At 34.8% G+C, this 20,626-nt stretch overlaps 1 protein-coding gene across 10 annotated transcripts in view; it reads left to right on the forward strand.

Annotated features, from left to right (window-relative positions):
- The window catches only part of SULF1 (sulfatase 1), a 90,987-nt gene that overhangs the window by 11,129 nt on the left and 59,232 nt on the right, over window positions 1-20,626 (forward strand). The window lies entirely within an intron of this gene.

Here is a 20,626-nt window from a genome sequence, read left to right on the forward strand (position 1 = left end):
TTAGTATTTAAAACATTTTGTTGAAAATGCCAATGGAAAATATCAAGCAAACAATTGGCAACTGTATGTTAAGTTTATAATATACTGTTTGAAATATGAATCTTCTTGAAGGGCCATAATTTTTAATAACAAGAGTCATGTCTTATGCAATGCTTATAGTTGAGTGTATAATGAGAAAAACTAAAATCTGCTAGAAAGATAAGACAGTGATTGAGATGCTTAAGTACAAAGAAAGTCTTTGTGTGTGTTAGATGCTATCACAGGAATCTTCATGTTTTGGTATTTGGACTTGAATTACCATTACAGGACTGGCTTCTGATTTATTTTCATATTTTTGTATAGTAGTTTTATATTATGCCAACATTCAAGTGACCGCGTAAAATCTTATGTATCTCAGCAATAAGAGTATAGCCATTCTCTTGGAGCATACCTCAGTTCATTAATTTTTAAATGAACAAGAGAAATACAAGTACCCCCTTTGCAATCTAAACATATGTTGAGGATGCCACGGAATACAATAACTACAATTTTAATTATATAAGTATAACATATACAGTATTTTTATTTTATATTTAAATTTGTCTCCTGTCCTAAACAGTGTGTCACAAATATTGCTACTCAGGAAGTTAAGAACAATTTTAAAAAGCTCTATTCAACTTTTAAAAAGTGCACAACTATTTCACCAATTGATCTACATATTGGTTACAGGACATAAAAGGGAGAAGAAAGGAACAGGGAACTGGCAAAGATCTACCAGTGCTATCTGTACTAGTGATATCCTTAGTTGAATCACTAAATAGTTTTTTTTCTTTTTATTCTTTATTTTTACACTTTAGGCAAAAAATTTTTTAAAAAAATCTTATAGAAATAACAGCATCTTGATCCCCTTAGCAGTGGCTGGCAATTGATCAGATATGATTACTTCCCATTTGACTGACCATCTATGACTATGCCTTATTGGTGGATGTAGAAAATATTTCCTCTAAAGTAGCAGCTGATTTGGTAAGTTGTTTTCCACAAACATAGCTTGAATATCATCCACAGTCAAGTAATTATTCATCTAGAAAGTGTTTATTGAGACCACTTATATCCATTTATTCAAAACATAGAGTATTACCATTACCAACCACTTCATAGAGAAAACAGTTTCAGGTACTTGTTAATGGGAAGTAGGTTTATTTTAAAAACTCTCTATACCTGATAGAACTGTGGTCTATTTTTTTTTAAATCTTCTCTAACTAGATATAGTTAGAGTCTGGCCAATATATTCTAATATATGAATGCCATGTTCTGCTGGAAGTTCCTGTACTATGGGGCGCTGTGAATAATCAAGCTAATTTGTAACATATGAAACCTAATAAAGTCATTATGTGCTGCACAGAATTTAGTGTGGACATAGTAAAAATATTGTTTGGAGTTTTGAAGTGTACAAGTGTAAAGGACAGACATGTTAAACTCTTGTATTAAACTGAATTTATTATTGAATGATGTCATTCATTTTTTGATAAATAGAATTTGAAATTTCTCAGTATTGATAAGGTGAGAATATTTTTAATTCTATGAGCTACAATTATGTTTCCCCCCAAGGTTGTATTTGCTTATATGATGCCTTGAAACCAAAGGAGAGACAAACAAACAGGACTAAATCATGTGAGTCATAAAGCCCTCAATTTTCCTCCAGTGCTGCACATTTTTAAAAAACATTTTTGGGTATCTCAAACTGATTCAGATCAAGATTTTTGTGTTGAATTAGCTTCATCCCTGAGTCATTAAAACTGTGTTTAGCACTTCGGAAAATTTGAAATATAAATTTTTCAAGACTGGTTACTCTGATTTCTTGTACCACAAATCATATATTTTTCTAATATTAGTCTGTGACATATTTTCAGTTTTGTATAGAATTCAATTTTTTATTTTACGGTAAAAGATACTGTATTTTTTACATCCAAATATGATTGTGCTTCTGAAGCTGCTTAAACATCCGGTCCATATTGTTTTACTGGCATATGTTTTAATTGTATATAGTGCCAAGCAATAATGCAAAGATTATATTTAAAATGTAATATCTCAAGATTCAAAAAAATAGCTCTCAATAAATAATTCAAGGTATTAATCCTTTGCTTGGCCCAAAACTTCCAAATAAAACTTTCCCTTCCTCTGTCTTCAAATTAGGATTATTCCATAATGTCATTATGTCATATGAATATGGGTCAGAGGTTAACTGCATCCCAATTAATATCTAAATATATTTAGCAAAGCTGGGAGAATCAGACTTTTCTTCTGAAAACTGACCTACAAACTTTCCAGGATTTGAAAGAAGTCACACATTAGCTTTTCAAATTAGCCCAAAGTAGGTAATATGTCTTCATTCCATAATAAAAGCCCATTGATAAACCTAAATTAGCTACCATCATCATAAGGCAACTTAGTCAAAGTAAATTGAGAGGCCTTGTCGTGATATAATTTTTTTCTCAATATTATAGTTTATCACTATATATTAAATATCTAAATGAAATTAACATCAATATTCTTCTTAAAGTGTACCTCATTTTAAATGCTATATACAATTTGTTGCATTAATCTTACTCCAGAGCAGACATGTCAAACTCGCAACGTCACGTGATGTCACGCGACGTATCAGGACTGTTTTGCCATTGCCGGCAATGGGATGAGCATGGCTTCCGCGTGCTGCATCCGGCCTGTGGGCCAGCAGTTTGACACACCTGCTCCAGAGGCTCAAAGGTAATTTTAACTGATTTATATCCAATACAATCATATCTGTGCATTTAGGTATAATTCAGCATATTTTAAGATATAGAAGGAAATCCATTCCAAGCATTTTATACTGTTTAGGTTTATAAAATCCAATTTTTGACACTGATTTATAGATTTTTTTTAATCTTAAAGGAGGCAGATTAGATCTTTTTCCAAATAATAGTATGCCAAGTGGAAGATCAAACAGATTCCTGACAAACCTAGAAGACAACTTTGTCTCCCAAAAAGTAGAGAAGGGAACAAGGGGATTAGCCATTTTGGATCTAATTCTCACTAACAGAGATGAAATGATAGGTGTTGAAGCAACAGGAACCTTGGGAGGTAGTGATCATGCAATATTGGAATTCAACATTATGGAAGCACAAGCAATAGAACATAGTCAAATTAGAGTCTTGGACTTCAAGAGAGCTAATTTCAATAAACTTAGAGAGGGCTTGGGAAGGAGTCCATGGATGAGAATCCTCCAGGGGAAAACAACTCAAGAAGCTTGGGAAATTCTGAAAAGCGAGATAATAGAAGCCCAGTCTAGCACAATACCAACAAAGAGGAAAAATAACAGCTCTCAAAAGAAACCAGTATGGCTGCATAAAGAACTCTCTGATAAATTGAAAGATAAAAAGGACAAGTGGAAAGTGGAAAGAGGGGCATATACTGTAACTAAATCAGAATATCAACAAATAGCCCGAGCCTGCAAAGATGAAGTGAGGAAAGCTAAGGCTCATAGTGAACTAAGGCTTGCGACCAAAATCAAAAATAACAAAAAAAGTTTCTTTCAACATGTAAAAAACAAGAAAAAAGTGAAGGAAAGGATTGGTCCATTAGTGGCTGAAAGTGGCAAGAAGGTGACAAGCAATAGGGAGAAAGCAGAACTATTTAATTTATTTTTTGCATCTGTCTTTACACAAAGGGAAAAAACAGACCAACCTATCAAAAATAGTGCCATAAAAAACAGTATAGAAACACAAGTTAAGATAAGCAAGAAAATGATAAGTGATCACCTGTCCAGCCTAGATGTTCAAATCACCAGGACCAGATGGATTATACCCCAAGGTTCTCAAGGAACTGGCAGATGTGATCTCAGAACCACTGAACTATATTTTTCAAAGATCTTGGAGCACCAGAGGACTGGAAAAGAGTTGATATAGTTCCCATCTTCAAAAAAGGAAAAAAAATGGATCCAGGAAATTACAGACCTATCAGCCTAACCTCAATACCTGGGAAGATTCTGGAAAAGATAATCAAACAACGAATCAGTGAACACCTAGAGGCAAACAAAATCACTACTAAAAGCCAACATGGGTTTGTCAAAAACAGATCATGCCAGATAAACCTTATTGCATTGTTTGACCAAGTGACAGAATTAGTGGATCAGAGGAATGCTGTGGATATAATTTACTTGGACTTCAGTAAGGCATTTGATAAAGTAGATCACAACCTACTACTCGATAAGATAGAAAAATGTGGGTTAGACAGCATCACCACCAGATGGATTCGTAGCTGGCTGACCGGCCGTACTCAGCATGTGGTCCTCAATGGAACTGCATCTACATGGAGGGAAGTGTGTAATGGGGTGCTCCAGGGCTCTGTTCTAGGCCCAGTGCTCTTCAACATCTTCATCAACGATTTGGACGAGGGGATAGATGGGGAACTCATCAAATTTGCGGATGACACCAAGCCGGCAGGAATAGCCAACACTCCAGAAGACAGGCTTAAGATACAGGAGGACCTGGACAGACTTGAACACTGGATGCTATCTAACAAAATGAAATTCAATGGTGAAAAAAGCAAGGTTCTACATTTAGGCAAGAAAAACCAAATGTACAGGTATAGTAGGGGGTACCTTGTTCAATAGTAGTAACTGTGAGAGGGATCTCGGAGTCCTAGGGGACAATCACTTAAATATGAGCCAGCAGTGTGCTGCAGTTGCCAAAAAAGCCAGCTCAGTGCTGGGCTGCATTAAAGAGGGATAGAATCAAGATCATGTGAAGTATTAATACCACTTTACAATGCCTTGGTAAGGCCACACTTGGAATACTACATCTAGTTTTGGTCACCACAATGTAAAAAAGATGCTGAGACTCTAGAAAGAGTACAGAGGAGAGCAACAAAGATGATTAGGGAACTGGAGGCCAAAACATATGAGGAACGGTTGCTGGAATTGGGTATGTCTAGTTTAACAAAGAGAAGGACGAGGGGGGACATGATAGCAGTGTTCCAATATCTCAGGGGCTGCCACAAAGAAGAGGGAGTCAAGCTATTATCCAAAGCGCCTGAGGGCAGGACAAGAAGCAACGGATGGAAACTAATCAAGGAGAGAAGCAACCTAGAACTAAGGACCGTTAGAACAATTGACCAGTGGAACAACCTGCCTCTGGAAGAGGTGAATGCTCCAACACTGGAGGTTTTTAAGAAGAGACTAGACAGCCATTTGTCCGAAATGTGTAGGGTTTCCTGCCTGAGCAGGGGGTTGGACTCGATGACCTCCAAGGTCCCTTCCAACTTTATTATTATTATTATAAACCATATTGCACAACTTGGTAAAGACATTAAATAAATATCAAAAGCCTCAAAATGTCTTGAATGGAAAGCATATATTTAGTGCCCACTGCAACAGCACATTGATAATATCTTGTTATTGTCTAATTTTAAAAAGCCAAAGGTTCTAAAACAGATTGAAAATTAAAGGGGATAATGGGCTACTGTAATGAGTTGATTAATAGGCATGAAAAAACAAATGCATTTGTGATAACTGCAGTGGTAGAATAAAAATGCCAAATTGTAATAAACCAATGTGGTGATGGAAAGCTAAATCTTTCTAGAACACCTAGAAACTATAATGAGAAGTTTTTTCTGTCCTGCACATCCAATTTATTTTTTTGTTGCACTTAATGGACAACAGTATTGTTACTTATATGTACTTGAATCAGACTTTTCAAGCAATGTTTTTAAAGAAAGTTCCTTTATAAATATAGAGCTTTGCAAGGTGATCACATTTTGTTTTTGCCATAAATACAAGTAGAGGAAGAATGTGTCTTGGTCAACCGCATGTTTAAATTGTCAGTAATATGATCCTAGTGTGGACTGTTGTATTTCAAGCTCTCTAATATAAATGGAACTCTATAGCATTATTTGGATTACAACAATGTATTCAAAACATGGAAAAAATCTAGAAAATGAAATCCCTTTTTTGGCTTAAATCCAGAATAGAAACAATTTACCACATCAGTATCAAACCAAACAATACAGCACTATAGTGGCAAATTCGACTTGATTAAGACCTACGTTCAGAATGCAAATAATGCCATTATTGTAAAACAGGCAAAGAATATTAAATAGCCATATATTTATTTCTGCATGGAATATGTTGGTGAGGAAATTCACTTCCATTTCAGGTTGTTGCATAATCAAAGTTTCCACTGGTCAGATTCCTGTTAATTGATGACAATAAAATAACATAATATTTCTGAGCAGGTATACTGCCTAAATTTAGCTAAATTTGAACTATAGTCAATATTATTCTTGGTGGTTTACAGAGAATATAAAACCAGTTAAATGTCCATACTCTGATTAAAATTCCCCAAAAAATGCGAAAAGAAACATATGTAAAGAAAAATATGTATATCTTTTAATTTATATATAAAAAAGCATTTATTTATAAACAATAAATAAGGGGAGCAAATAGACAAACAAAGTAAAAGGTGGTGTTTTATATATAAACTGAAGAAAGTACTCTACAAAATAGTTTGATCCTTAACATTTTACTAAAAACTAGCAAGAAGAGAGCTAACTTGATATCTATCACAAGGTTGTTCCAAAGCATTAGTGTTTTTGTATAAAAGCACTGCCTTCTAGCTTCACTTCCAACCCTTTTGAATATGTGGAACTATTAAGTAGTTTTTCCTTGGATGTTCTGATAAAGTCAGATGATTCTATATCAGAATTTGCATACATTTTTGCAAGATTCTGCTATAATTGAAATTATTTTTATCTTGTGGAAGACTAATGAATGGAAGAAATCAAAAGGTCTTTAATTTTCAGCTGCACCCTTTCACCTTTTGAATTTTTCAATAATTATATATTAGAGGAGAGGGGATATTTCATAATATATTAGAGAACAAAGTAAAATATGTAAGTACAATTTATGAAAGGGCTGCATTGAAACTACAACTTGTGCCCTTCACTATATGAGTCCATTCGTGCAGTCTTTTTTATGTGCAGATTTAAGAAAATGCTATAGGAACAAATTTCAAACTTTTTTTTCTACCATGAAATTTATTTAAGAAAATACAGATTTTCTAATTTTATTATTGATGGCTAGATATCTTGTTACAAAAGCACTGTTTGTGAAAGGTTTTTTTATGGCACAGAAAATGATTATTCTCAATATTAATTCCAGATTTTGAAGAGCTCTGAAGTAAAATGTTCTTACTACCCTTCCTTTTTAAAGGGCAATTCTCCTGTTTTCTACTATTACAGCTGTCTGTTTATTGATACTACAGGCTTGCTACTTCCAACTATCCTAGAATATCTTGAACAATGAAAGGAAGAAACTAATGCTATATCTTCCCACTTAAGATCCCATATACTTGAATATGGAGACAAATAAGTAGCTTTCTCAAACAGGTGACATGATAGGCTCAGGAGACATGGGAAGTTAACAAATAGAATCCCTGAAGATTTGTCTATTTTGGCATGTTCCCAAGAATGCTACCTCTTCTTGCTCCCTTTTAGTTCTTATATATTGGAGCCTTATATATTAAATTTCATATAGGAGATTGAAAGAATGTATATAGAAATATGTGGGGAACAGAACTAATGAGCAGAGCATGATTTTAATATGCTGCATATTAATATTTTCCCTTCAGTTATGACAGGAAGCACATAAATATGACCAAATATTTAGAAAAAAATGAAGCAACCCATCTGATTTGGAGGTGGGTTTTTTTTTAGAGGTAGCAGACTTTCAGTCACAACAAACCTTAATTTAATAGATTAATTCAGGGGAAGAGATATCCTTTAAAGCAGCAGTTCTCAACCTGTGGGTCGCAACCCCTTTGGGGGTTGGATGACCCTTTCACAGAGGTTGCCTAAGACCATTGGAAAACATATATTTCCAATGGTCTTAGGAACCGAGACACCGGTCCTCTCTCCATCTCCAGGCAGATAAAAACAACACAGAGAATGCTAAGACTTAAAGTATCAAAGGAACAACTCCCCGCCTCTCAGGTAGAGCTACCAAGACCCAACGACTCAGCCCGCCTTCTCCCAGCCTTTTCACCAATTAGAAGCCACGGCCCGGACATTGACATCCGTGATGTATCTTCCGGGGAATCTGTGAAGCCGGCGGAGCTGCTCCAGATCGCGCTTGCGTGCAGTTGCTCGTGCCTCGGTGGAAGAGGGGAGATGGGCTGGCGGGGAGTTGAGGGGGGGGTGAGGCAGGAGGAGGAGGAAGGAGGGAGGGAGGGAGGGAAGGAATTGTTGTTATCTGTGGAATCAGCACGCCGAAGGCTTTGCCGTGGGGGTGGGTTCCTTTTGTATTTTGATTCCTTCCCTTTTGGAGGGAGGAATGGACATTTTATGATCTGGGGGGGGGGAATCTGGTGTCTGTGAATAAAAGCACCAGCGATCATCTTTTCTTTCCGCCAGCTCACGTTGATGCATTCAGTGCAATTGCTTTGTTAAATAGCTCTTTTCGTGAATCGGGAACAAGCCAACCTCGGGATTTTCCCTCCTCCCACCTTTAAACGGCTTCCTTTTATTCTGCCTCCCGCCTGGTTGGGATCCAAAGGCAAGGCTCCAATTGGGAAGTTATACTCCACTGCGAGAAATTGTTAGGAAAAAGGAAATGCATTGAGAGAGGGACTTGTCAGAAAACATTTAGATGAGAATCAAGTACGCTCAGTGGAAGGTGAAAATGTTGGAAGGAGGGAATGAAATAGCTGGAATCTGGGACAGCTGTAAAGTCGTATCTTTCTGTTTTGGGAAACTTCCATGAAAAAGTAGTCACGTAACTCTTCGCTTCATCCACAAAATGTTACAGGGGTTCTGATTTTTTATTTATAATCCTTTTCCTTTCTTCCATTCTCTTGCTGCTTTTCCTTCAATTGGTCATGTGATCAAAATGTGGATGCTTGGCAACTGGCCTGTATTTAGACAGTTGCAGTGTCCCAGGGTCATGTGATTATTTTTAGCAATCTTTTGACAAGCAAAGTCAATGGGAAGCCAGATTCATTTAACAACTGTGTTCCTAACTTAATAACTGCAGTGATTCACTTAACAACTGAAGCAAGAAAGGTTGTAAAATGGGTGCAACTCACTTAACAACTGCCTTGCTTAGCAACAGAAATGTTGGGCTCAGTCGTGCTCGTTAGTTGAGGACTACCCGTAGTTGTGGAATTCCTTTTGTTGGATGGTTCTATCTTCTAGAGTCTACTCTAGAGTCTGATCCTGCATATCAGATATTTACATTATGATTTATAACAGTAGCAAAATTACAGTTATGAAGTAACAATGAAAATAATTTTATGGTTGGGGGTCACCACATATGAAGAACTGTATTAAAGGGTCGCAGCATTAGGAAGGTTGAGAACCACTGCTTTAAAGCAATGTTTTTTCCTCCAGCAATGAATAGAATAAAAGTACTACTAGTAGTGAGTAGGTAAAGACTGGTGTACCAATAAAGGAGAATATTTGTAGCTCAGGATTGAAATAAAGGGGTCCTTGTTGCTCTCTCAGCTTGGTTGTTTTCTTGCATACGTTTCATTACCCCAATTAGGTAACATCATCAATGCCAGTAAAGAGTTGGGTTTGCTTTCAGTTTATATTTTAGTGGCCTGCTTTGTCAGTGTTGGTGGGGTGATCTTAAAGATACTTTGGTTGGGCTCTTTATTATTGGCTTGTTTAGCAATACCTTGATTGGTGTATTGTTTACTTGATTGCTGGTCTGATGTTAACCTTGGAGTTAGAGTTTGGGCACCCAGATCAGCATAGATTAACTCATGGGAATAGTTTATATGGCAGCAGGATGCTCCCTCTTTTGTGGCCAAACTTAGAATCACAGAGGGGGCTATTTAGAGCATCAAGTCCAGTGGTGGAATTCAAATATCTGAACAACCAATTCTCTGTGTGGATGCCACTTCTGGAAGTCCATTCTGGGCCTGGGCAACAAAAAATTAGTTACCGGTTCTGCCGAACTGGTGCGAACTGGCTGAATCCCACCACTGATCAAGTCCAAAATACTGCTTCATTCAAGAATATGAATTAAAACATCCCCAGCAGATGTCTGATTAGTCTTTCTTTTGTATCTAATGAAGGAGAAACAATCACCTTTCTGGATAATTAGTTCTGCTTTCTTTGTTGGGATGATTTTTTTTAATGCAGTCAGAGTTTTCTTGTAACTTAAATATATTCTAAGTCATCTCAAGAATAAACATTTGCAGTTCCTTCAATTTTTTCACAGGATTTAGCTTTGAATTCCTTGATCATCAGCATTGCCTTTCACTGAACAAGTGTATATATAAGTGAAAGAGATTGAAAAAATATTTCTATATATAGATATAATGATACAGTTTCTTCTGGAACAGTCATGCAGAAGGGATCTCAACATGAACCAAATGTTTATTCATTACTAATTTATTCATCACCAACTTAAGTATTTTCAAACTAACATAAAATCATTAAAAACATTCATTTTAATGCAAATAGTTGATACACTGCAACCAAAAAACATAACCATGCCCAATTCTAAAACCATGCTAATTAAATCTCAGCAAAAAGGGATTTAATGGACAGTAACAATACTAATCTTATATTTGCAGTTTTCAGTAATTATAATACAGTAGTAATAATTCATAATATGTCTCCAATGCAATGCCTGGCACAATAGAAATGTATATAGCTATACAAAATTCAGAAACAATAGATTAATTATAGTGTCAACATGAATACGAAGGAAGCTAATTGAAGATGCCTTTGGGTGAGTCAGTGCTATTCATTAGCAACGGAGGTCACATCTTCAGGCATAGATGTGCAGGTAAGGACAGGTTGTTCCCCAAGTCTGATGAGGGAGGTTCACTTGTAGCATACATTCAACAAAGCTAGCAATCTGCAGTGTCTACTTGAGAGAAGCAATGGGCCTCCAAGATTGTATCTGAGGGAATAGAACAAATCTCTTCTAGACTGCAACTTATATAGCTTCATTTAATTCTCTCCACACCCCACACTCAGGAATTTGTGTACCTTTTACTAGACAGTGAGGAATTTGTGCTTAGCTTCTGAAGAAGTTAGCTTATTGATTATACAGTGAAATGAGAGTGTTATTTTTTGCTTAAAAAAATTAACCAACATACTCAGATTAATCAGGAAAGCAAGTAAATGGTCTTCTAAGCGTATTAGGGTTTTCACTAAATTGTGCAGAATTTTTCTATTGTTTTGTACCCAACCTTTTCTGTTCTGCAGTAAATTGATAACCTAACCCTATATGCATTTATTCAAAACAAATTCCCAATGAGTACAATGGAACTTACACCTAGATAATAAAATTTTCTTTCCTTCTACTACTCTTTGCTGGATTCCTCCCTCCTACATTTCCCTGCCTATTTAAAAAAAAACTCAAGTCTTTCCTAAAACAAAATTTCCAAGACATTCACCTTTTTGGAGTCTGCAGATGGGTTGATGGGAAGACATATGGATTGTCTACCCATAATATATAGGGGATAAAAAGATTCAAGTATAAAACTGAATACGAGGACTGTAGCAATAAAGTGACAAGATATACAAATGTTTTAATAGTGGTCTACTTTGAATAATGCCCTTGATTTTATAACCTTATTCCAGTAACTGTTTATTAAAATAATTGTAGAAAAAGACTACAGTATAAACCTTCTTGCCATATGGACTCTTCAGGAACTGTTCCTTGCAACTGGCTGTGCCTACAAAACAGCCTTTGTATTCTGAATCCTATGCCATTGGTGATCTTAGGAAGTTGGAAGGTTTCTGGATCAAATTTAGTTATTTCCAGCCTTAGCATTGCAGATGAGAACCTAGACAATCTCCTTTGGGGGCCCTGGTTTATGAGTTCTTAGGACTCTGCCTAATTCTTAAAATGAGAGGTCTTCTAGATTTTAAGTAGAAGATTTAAAGCTATATGTCAGAAATGCTGCTCCTATATTGTATCTCCAACCTGGAATAGGAGGTTGAAGTGTATGATCTCTTCTTTTCAACAATCTTCCTGCGTGCAGTTCAAATTAAAAATAAAACTATAGAAATCAAAACAGACTTGGGAAAAAAGTTTCCTTCCATCTGTTTTGTTTTAACAAAAATGCTTACTCTTAACATAGGTTGTCTGAGATACTTAGCAAGAATAAGAAAAGAGATTTAAATGAATTACTTAACATTTAAATTGGATGTAGACTTTCAAGACATATAAATGTTGGAACTTTTTTTATAAAATAAAAGGAAGAATATAAGATTATAAAAATGGAACAGCCATTTTATGTTTATGTTATTGGTCTTACTTTGACTTCCAAAATAATATTTTTATGACATCACAGAACGAACATGCTGGTTTTATATACCATGGTAGGCTTTTTAAACATCAGAAGGGTTTTGGCATCTTAAAATCAGGGGCCAAGGATTTCACAGTGAAGGGGCAGCTATTGAAAAGACCATCTTGATTTCATCAGAATATTTATGGCACCCACTCTTCTAGGGTTCCAGAAAGCTTTTAAACCTACCTCTGTTACCAGTTAATATGTTTATTGATCTATTGGAGGGGGGATTCCAATCATATTTGTATATCTTATTATTTTCATTGTTTTCATCCAGGCTGCTTAAGTAGATGTATTTAATTTTATAAAATTGTTTTTATTATATTTTAGATTCCATAAGTCAGCCCATCCCTAATGGAGTGAGTGGCTATAATAAATTTCATAAACTAATGTATTACCAGAAAAGTGAATCTTCAGAACATAGAATTAGGGGGAGTTGATTGGATAAAATGTGTGGATATATTTCCATTTATAAAAAACAAAAGTTACTGAAGGCTGAATATCTTTAGCATGATACTAGGTTCATTTTATTAAAATCCTTAATTACTATTTAGCTCTAGATACAGTATTTTCAAATTATTTTTTCTGGAAGTGTGAATTAGGAAAGGAGAAGGGGAAAGGACCTAAAAGTTTAAGGAGAAATGAAGAGAAATGCAAGCCAAGTACAGCTATTTAGATATGTGTTCAGTTTAAATGCATATGACCATGCTCATGTAACGGTGCTAAAGTTTCTATTTTATAAATTGGTTTGAAAATACAGTTGAAAATTGAATAGATGGGGTGATATACCTATATACATTTAAGGGGTATAAAGGAAGTGCTTTAATAAGTTTGAAATGCTGATATTTTGGAATTATGAAAATCCAAAGTTTATATGCTCTACACTTTACTTAATTCTTTAAGGTCCCATTTGAAAACAAATGTTTCCTGCTCATTTATAGGAACAACTGGGGCTCACATGTTTATGATTTAGCACTTTCTTTCTGGAGGATTGAAGAGAAAAAGGATTATAGCTCTTAAAACTCTCAGTCTTGAGTTGTTGCACAGCATGATTAAATGGATATTCTTTTCTTTCCTCCTTTATAAACAAAATGGCATTGGAGGAATCTTTTCAATGTGTAAGATAATGCATTTCATATAGGAGAACTAAGGGAGGTCTTGTAATCTGATTAAATGAAACCGACCAAAGACTTGGGAAGAAAGGCAAATTACTCGTTTGAACAAGAATTTAAGCAGTTAAAATGGGCTAACACTTGTTTTTTTCGGTAACCATGTGAAAAATTATTCATAAAAACCATTTCTACTTTTTTTTGAGATATAACATTATTATAGTAAATAGATATGTACTGCAACATCAGTTTTGCTAACCTGGTGGCCTCCAGAAACCAGGTCTAAACTCTTATACCTATATATTTATGTATAAATAAGTGCATATGTTGAATTAAGATGCTCCTTTTGTGCCCAGCAGACATAACCATCTATAGAACAATGTGATACAAATAAATAAATAAATTCACTGTAAGATGTACCTATCTGCCTCTCTCACAATTTGAGATGCACCACATATTTGTATTTAAAGACACAATATATGCTGATTGTTTCCTGTAGGTGGAAAAAAATTCAGTGTCATTTTATCTTGTTTCTAAAATGATCTGTGCCTTTATATTCTAATTAATGTACCACACTTTTCTATATTTATAACCATTACATTCATTTGTAACAAAAGCACTAACTGTATTCTGCATTTTACTAAGATTTATTGTAATCATAATTTGCTGTCCCCACCAAAAAATCTGATCATGACAGGTCTTTTTATTCAGGAATTAGGTGGGAACTGCCTATATGGAATGTCACAATTCTCCTAGGATTATTTTGTCGGTTGAATTTAGCTTTTAACAGTATGTGTCACTAGTCATATTTACTAGAATTATAATATACTGTACACAATTCATTAATAAAGTACAACACGGAATGATTTGGAGCTGTCTTAATGACCGAGGACTCTGAGAAATGTAGTTCCAGTGCATCTGGACGTATCAGGAGGGGAAAAGCTGTTCCTTGAGAAGAAAGAATTTGTAGAGTGAACTAGTTAATATTCTCTTCAGTGTGTATAAGGCTTTCTGCTTATAAACATTACTGCAAATCTTCAGTATCTAAGAATTTTATTAGACTGTAAAAATGACAAATCTGTATACTTGGCTAAACATTTATGAAAAATTACAGTTTTTAATTCCAGTGCTTTTGGAGGTGATTCACATTTTTTCACTACTTGATGTAACATTTCTATAGAACATTTAAAACTAGCATATTGATCTAGATTTTGAGCTATTGTAAGATAACAAAGGTTGGCAAGAAAATGGGGTTTCCCTTCTAATTAAACTGTGGTTCCATCATATGTTGGGTTGGATATATTGGATTTGTATGTTGGATTTCATTTCAAGTTTATTGCCAGAGCAGAAGCAAACAGCATTTGCTTTTAAAATGATTTGGGATTAAATTCTGAATTAAGTTATAGTGCTGGCATTACAACCTTCGGCAGCAGTTAGATTGTAGTATTATATAAGCAATATTGTGTCATGTTGGATTAATGAGAGAGCCAGGTTTAAATCTACCTTTAGGCATGGAAATTCACAGAGTCACTTTGGGCCAGTCACTCCCCAATCAATTCAAGAGGGATTGCATTTTAAATAGTCTGTTGGGGGGGGGGGGAGAAGACAACAGCATTAGATATATTTGCTGCCTTTGCTGCCAGCATTAGATATATTTCCTGCCTTAAAAAGGTAGATTATAAAATAACATAATAAATAAAACTACTTAATAAAAATGACAAAAATTCACATGCTGGAATCATTATAAGTGTATATATATATAAGTGTAAGGAGTTGTTTTTTTTAAAAAAAATCTAATTAATTTAAAAATAAAGCAGTGGTCCAATATACTTTTTGTTGAAAAAAAGGTTTAATGACATAAAACAAGTTCCTGTTTAAAGCTTGCAACCTGCAAAATGTTTAATGGCTTCTCGTAATTTAGTTGGAATGAGGACCAGTATCACCCAATTGGTGTAAGTAAATTTAGAAGCAAAAGGTAGCGGTGAGGTCTTCTCCCAAAGCCATAAGTGGATAATGGTCTATCTGAAAGACATCATCTTATGACAGGAGGTGAACATCAAAGACATTACAGGAGGACTGAAAATCACTAGACAGCTCAATTGCTTCCTTCCTAATCCAGCAATTATTTTTACAGCATCAGCAGCTGGGACAAAGAAAAGCAATTGTTCATCTAACAAAACTGTTCTTTTATTACCTTTTAACGGGAAGGTTGTAAGAGGAAGTTGGCGATGGAGACAAAGATTTGTTACAACTCTTTTCTTACCACAGAATATTTTGGATTGCTGCTGTTAGTCAAAATTAGGCTATATAGTGGCCTGGATAAGATGCTTCTTTGCTTGTCCCCCTCCTTCCACATTACCTTCCATTTTCTTCTTGATTGTTATTGATTATGCATAAATTGCTATTGTTGCCTTAAAGTAAAGTTATGTTTCATTAATTTCATTTAGAGAAAATGACATTAAATTCATTAATTTTTATTTAGAGCAAATGACTGAAAATGAAACAGAAACAAAGCTTACAGACAGACTGTTTAATTTTCAATTAACATACAAAGAAGTGGAAGAATTTGGAGAAGAGAGATTTGGAAATAATCAGTTCTACTTCTATCACTACCACCACCTTCACCTTCTCCTCCTGTTAACCAACACTGAGCCACAGAGCTCAGCCTAGTATAACTTGAATTCAAAACATTCTAAATATGATGCCATGCATGAACATTGCGCAATTCTTAATTTTTTTTGCATTCTCCTTTTTTCATTTATATTGTATTAGATTTCATATATTGTGCTATACTTTTTTCAGGCCAAACGCTGTATTCTTTTAATAGACAAAAAATAATCAGCCTTTTCCATGAATGATTATTTTTACAACTATGTGAATTAGCTCACAGTGATGGTTGGAGCTGCAGTATTTAAAGTGACTGGACTAATATTTCGGTTGGCTTCAAAAATGCTTTCAGATGTTATTCAGGGATCTATAAATAATTGAACTTTTATCAATTACTTTTTTAAAAGAATGTTTAAAAATTGCAAATAGCTGTTCCACTATTTTTTAAAGAGGCATTTCATTTTTGTATATCAGGGATAAGGGACTGTTGCTTCTAATGTAACTTTGCAACCTAGATGTGTTATCCGTTTTTTTAAAAAACAAACCTGTTTTTAAAATCCCAGAATGATAATATCTTCCTTTATTTAATTAGCTAGAAGACTCAAACCATATGATGATGTTTCTCTCCAATTGGCTGACGACTTTAATTATTTTCAGCTAAGCTGGGGAACTGAAGCAGAAGGATAGAGCGATCTTACCTATCAAAAGCTTAGAGACAAATGGGCTTTGACCCCTTATCTTGTAGTTCAGCCTCAATTTTGTAAAACTGTAATGACCTACAATATAGCAGAAAAAGAAGAGTTTTTGAATAAAAACATGTTTGACCTGACAGTATGGAAGCAAAGTCATGGTGAGGAGAAGCAGGGATTAAATGAGTCCAGAGTCCAAAGCTTTACCAATTTTGCTTCTTATTTAAACTTAGCTAAAGCTCTGTATCAGTCTTTAGCCTTCTCCAATCAAAACTCTCTAGAATTCTTCATGCTCTGACTTTTTATATGCTAATATATCAAAGAATAATAAATCTTGAAAATCAACTGTTCATGTCATTCATTTGTCATAACCAAGAGTATTGGTCATTTCCCGATTTTTCTGCCATACTGACATTCTGTTCTTTAAAACAGTCCTAGAATTTTATACTTGTTGCCACTGTTTTATCAGGAGGTGTTGTTTGAGTTGTAATGATCTCTTGTAACTCCAGCATTGCCCCTTAGTACCAAGTGCTGTTAGTGGGCCTGATTGTGTCATAAGAGAATATATTGCTTTATAGAATATATAGAGAAGGAGGGGCTGGATAGTCTATGGACATATGGAACCTCCCAGCTATTATAATCAGATTCCTGAAATTAAGTGACAAAAAACAGGCAAAGAAGCTAAAAACACCAGCCTGAAGATGACGAATGTGACTTCGTCGAAACGTTGCCAAGACACTTCCAATTTTACGCGGGAGAAAACCCGAACAACCAAAGACCTATATACAAATACCCGCGAAAACCTCAGAAAACATATATATATATATATATATTTAGTTGGGGGTGGGGAGTGAATCTCAAGTTGAACACTCAGGGTTCAAAAAAGAATGATGTTAGACATTAGTCATAGTTGTGCAATTAATGTTGTATATTCACTTGTATTACATTATATATGCTGTTTTAAGCTTATAGAAATGTTGCACATATATTTTAATGGGATCAGACAATTTGTATCTAAATCAGATAATTCTGATACTAAATTTTTCTATGGTTAAAAAAATATAACTTAGAGAAAAAACAAATAGACCCTAATTACATTGTAAACATATTTGTTCCCCAAACTAGTTAACTATATGACTAATAAGCCTTAAATATATTCAGACAGGAACTTTTGATCTATATTTGTTTTGACAAATGAAAGATGAGAATGGTGGAAATTTTACATGGCAATAGATTCTGTTGCTTTAGAGTGACAAAGATTTGTTTTCCATATTTTTTTATTCTTTTCACAAGATTGAAAAAAAAAGACTGAGTGGGGATAAAAACTAAACACTGTTTGAGCAACCTAATATGCAAACCTAATTGTATTAATTTTATAGTCTTTTAGTGGTCGCTGTATTTATACTGGCAAAAATAGATGTCACGCATAATTAGCAAGCAGCATCCATGCTGTAAACCACATCACTTCAGCAGCCACTCACACTAAAATATTTTATGGAGCAAATGTACAGGTTGTTTAGATTATCTTGTTTATGATGATTTCACAAGAACATGGGTTTCAAAGTGTACAATAGAGAAGAAAAAAGTGGTCTTGGTATAAATCACATGATCCATGTAACAAATTTAATGCTTCTTGAAAACAAAATGCACCAAAAATTTGCTCTGGGCAACGGCATTCAAGAGAGATTTGGGAATATGCCATAATGTATGGTGTGTTCAGCCTATGAGAGAAAGATAAAGGCACAGCATCCAATGAGTTTAGTTCACTGTCTGTGACTTAATGAATATCCCCATGTTATTTTCTTGGGTAATAATATAGAAGCAATTTACCACTGCTTTCCTCTGGGATATTTTTCAGCTTCACCGTCTAGCCTATAACCCAGGATTACTAACCCAAGTACTAACTAGATTAGCCAGGTGCTGCTACATATTGAGACAATGACTGTTAAAAGCATAACGTCATGGTTGGCATGCTTTTCTGGCCCTGTGTACCGCTCTGTGATCTCATGTAATGGTATAGATTTTCCATTTCAAAGCCTGCAAAATGGCAGTATTCTTGTGTGAGATCTCATGCAAAAAATGCCAAAATGTCATGCAGTCCAAATGCTGCTTTTTTAATTTAGGTCTGTGGAACTACCATTACCTAGAGATTCTGTAAAAGTCTGAGACCTGTGAGCATAATGTTGCATTTCTTAGAATAATTCCTAGGAGAAACATATTTCTGTTTAATGATAAACATATCATACATCCGGGTAGCAGGCAAAAATACATAATAAGCGGTCTCAAATTTAGCCAGATAACCTTTATGTAACCTCATGCTGACTCCATGATTGACTGTGGGCTTTGAGGGGAGGGGGAAAGTTCCATTCTACGTTTAGTCAAAACATTTATTAGGCAACTCAGGGTTTACAAAATAGTATGCAACTTCTCAGAAAAAGAAAGTCTTTTGTTAAAATCTCCTGGGAGCAGCTGCCAGTCACAATTAATGAACACTCAGACTTGGTGAAAACCCAAGTTCAATTTATTTCAAATCATACATCATTTAAAATACCAAACTTTTCTATTTTGAACACTTGGCAATTTTACTTTGGCATCCTGATCCCAACAAAGAATTTATGCTGGCAACACTAGTGAATGGCATGGATTCTTTTTTAAAAATTATGGTGTGCCTGCTAGAAAAAGCCTGAGGATCAAGCCCTTACAATATAATGACAAAGTGCTTCAACAAGGCACAGAACACCAATATTTCATAGAATCTAAATTGTAATTATTTCAGAAGAACAATTCCATATCATGAGATTTTTCTGCATAAAATAAAACTGATGGATTATGCATCCCTTAAACCATAAACTTAGAAAGAACTACAGAAAGAAGAACTCCAACAATGTGTAGAGTATTGGGATAGAGTTCTAATACTGACTTTTTCTAAAAACTTCTGAAAATAGAGGGTCATTCTGGAAGTTTGTTATGATTAACAGTAAAAAAAAGCATCTATAAGTAAATTCACTGCAAATGGCAATATGTTTAGAGAATGTCTAAAGTCAGTTACTTCCTGGATAATAATAACTTTAATGGAAAGATAATACTCAAACATATGTTTTCTGTAAATTATGAAAATTTTCTTAAAAGGTCTGGTAAGGTTTAGATATGTTTTTAAACTTAAAGACTAACATCTTTAACGTTATTAGCATTACATTTGTGGAATAAATATATCTAATTTCTGACATAGTAAACATTTCTATAATAATAATAGTGATGATGATGATGATGATGATGATGATGTTGGAAGGGACCTTGGAGTTCTTCTAGTCTAACTGTCAGAAAATTTCTTCTTAGTTCTAGGTTGCTTTTCTCTTTGATTAGCTTCCATCCATTGCTTCTTGTCCTGCCTTTAGGTGCTTTGGAAAATAGCTTGACTCCCTCTTCTTTTTGGCAACCTCAGAAATATTGGAACATTGCTATCATGTCATCCCTAGTCCTTCTCTTCATTAAATTAGACATACCCAAATCCAGCAACCATTCTTTATATGTTTTAGCCTCCAGACCCCTAATCATCTTTGTTGTTCTTCTCTGTACTCTTTCTAGAGTCTCAACATCTTTTTTATATCATGGTGACCAAAATTGGATGTAGTATTCCAAGTATTGGCCTTACCAAGGCATTATAAATTGGTATTAACACTTCACATGATCTTGATTCTATCTCTCTGTTAATGCAGCCCAGCACTGTATTGGCTTTTTTTGGCACCTGCAGCATACTGCTGGCTCATATTTAAGTGATTGTCCACTAGGACTATGAGATACCTCTCATAGTTATTACTATTGAGCAAGGTACTACCTATATTGTACCTGTGCATTTGGTTTTTCTTGCCTAAATATAGAACCTTACTTTTTTCATCAT

Source organism: Crotalus tigris, unplaced genomic scaffold (assembly GCF_016545835.1).
Source record: "Crotalus tigris isolate CLP2741 ecotype Arizona unplaced genomic scaffold, ASM1654583v1 scf7180000017952.28453644438:3035480, whole genome shotgun sequence".
Taxonomy (NCBI): Eukaryota; Metazoa; Chordata; class Lepidosauria; order Squamata; family Viperidae; genus Crotalus; species Crotalus tigris.